Source organism: Physeter macrocephalus, chromosome 12, assembly GCF_002837175.3.
Source record: "Physeter macrocephalus isolate SW-GA chromosome 12, ASM283717v5, whole genome shotgun sequence".
NCBI lineage: Eukaryota > Metazoa > Chordata > Mammalia > Artiodactyla > Physeteridae > Physeter > Physeter macrocephalus.
Genome location: NC_041225.1, coordinates 21820450 through 21822718, shown reverse-complemented (window position 1 = coordinate 21822718; position 2269 = coordinate 21820450). Strand labels below are relative to the sequence as shown.

Sequence of the window (2269 nt, the reverse complement as noted above, 5' to 3'; positions counted from 1 at the left end):
TAAATAGAGATGCAAGGAACAGTGTATTCATCACAACACCAGTGCATCTCTATGATATTAGAAAATAGAGAACAATACAGAAACCCTGAGAAGCATGTATAGATGTTGGGTGTTTAAATAGAAGCTTCATTTAATTTGAAATATTTATGTGTTACGTATTTTAACTCCATAGACTTCTGATAGAATTTGAGATGAAATAAAGCAGAACTAATGAAATATTAGAAAAAGATCAAAACAACATCAAGGTAAAAATAATCATGATGCTAGAAATCCAAATTAATGTACAGACCTTATAGCTGTGAGACTTTAGACAAGTTACTTAACTTTTTGGTGCTGTGGTTCCACGTCTGTGATACGTGGATGTGAATTGATACAAACCCATAAAGCTTGGGGGAAGATGAAATAAGATATGTAGGGACTTCCCTGGTGGTCCAGTGGGTAAGACTCTGCGCTCTTAATGCAGGGGGCCCGGGTTCAATCCCTGGTCAAGGAACTAGATCCTGCACACCGCAACTAAGAGTCCGCATGCCACAACTAAGAGTCCGCACGCCACAACTAAGAGTCCACGTGCCACAACTGAGAGTCTGTGTGCCGCAACTAAGAGTCTGCATGCCACAACTAAGACCCTGCGCAGCCAAAATAAATAAATAGATAAATATTTTAAAATAGTTATTAATATTAGGAAAACGCCAGCAAGATAGAAAACACTGAAGAAATGTTACACACTGTGTCATCAGGGTCAGCGTCCATTCCAGACAGTTTGCAAGAGGACTTTAACCAGGGAACTAGCTTTAGAGGTGTTGGAGGGGCTGAGAACATTGAAGCCATTGGCCACAATGCCCACCTGGAAATCAGTCATTTTCTCCCACATTTAAATGCCTTTCAGAGCTTTCCCATTATTCTCAAAGAGAAATCCTTAAAGTGGGCTGCAAGGCCCAGAGAGCAGAGGTCACATAAGTTTTCCAGTCGTTATTGTAAACCATCCTCCCTTAAGCCTCCACCTTCTCTCAACCTCAAAAGTACCCTGCTTCCCCCCACTGGACCTACACCCACGGGAGCTCGTTTCCATGTTCCCTTGACCTAAATATTCTTTAGATTTCTATTCAAGTATCACTTTGTCTGCATCCTCCTTTGCCTGTGCCCTTACTCTCCCTGTGCTTGTTCCCAGTACTATGTAATCAATCACCAAATGTTTAGGTTGCAAATGAGTCTTTCCTTCTCTCCTTTAATTGGACATTTATTTGAGCGATTTTGATTAACGTTCGTCTGTCCCACTGGAGTGTAAATTCCATGAGGTCAGGGACTCAGTCTGCTTTGCTTCTCTTTGAGCCCAGTAATGGCATGAAATAGGTGGCCAGTATATATTGATGGAATGAATGACCTACATTAATGGGTGAGTGATCACAATGATAAATAATAAAGAGACGATCATCTGTGTATATAAGCACCAATGTCCTAACTGAAATAACTCAGCAACTTAACAATGTTTAATAACTTACATAAAAATAAATTTTAAAATAGATATCATTGATTTCAAATAAACCTAGCAAACATAATTACATCTGACTTAAATGTCCACAAAACTGTGGAAACTTTCTTAACTTCCACAGGTAGCATCACCTTTAGTTTTACACCAAAGTCATTTTCTACATACATCTATACTTTCTACCCTGTAATTATTCTCTGACTACATGTACAGCCTCCCTAAAAAGCTGATAGACCTTTGAGTACCTGACTTGAGTCTTTTTTATTTTTTTAACATCTTTATTGGAGTTTAATTGCTTTACATTGTTGTGTTAGTTGCTGTTGTATAACAAAGTGAAGCAGCTATATATATACATATATCCCCATATCCCCTCCCTCTTGCGTCTCCCTCCCACCCTCCCTATCCCACCGCTCTAGGTGGTCACAAAGCACCGAGCTGATCTCGCTGTGCTATGCGGCTGCTTCCCACTAGCTATCTATTTTACATTTGGTAGTGTATATATGTCCATGCCACCCTCACTTCGTCCCAGTTTACCCTTCCCATTCCCCGTGTCCTCAAGTCCATTCTCTACGTCTGCATCTTTTATCCTGTCCGGCCCCTAGGTTCTTCAGAACCATTTTTTTAAAAATTTTTAGATTCCATATATATGTGTTAGCATGCAGTATTTGTTTTTCTCTTTCTGACTTACTTCATTCTGTAGGACAGACTCTAGGTCCATCCACCTCACTACAAATAACTCAATTTCGTTTCTTTTTATGGCTGAGTAATATTCCATTGTATATA

General features: G+C 39.6%; 1 non-coding gene across 1 annotated transcript; it reads left to right on the top strand.

Annotated features, from left to right (window-relative positions):
- The first annotated feature begins 420 nt into the window (after nucleotides 1–420).
- On the top strand, nucleotides 421–493 carry TRNAK-CUU (transfer RNA lysine (anticodon CUU)). The gene has a single exon. It is a non-coding gene; the product is annotated as a tRNA-Lys (tRNA).
- The last annotated feature ends 1776 nt before the right edge of the window (nucleotides 494–2269 follow it).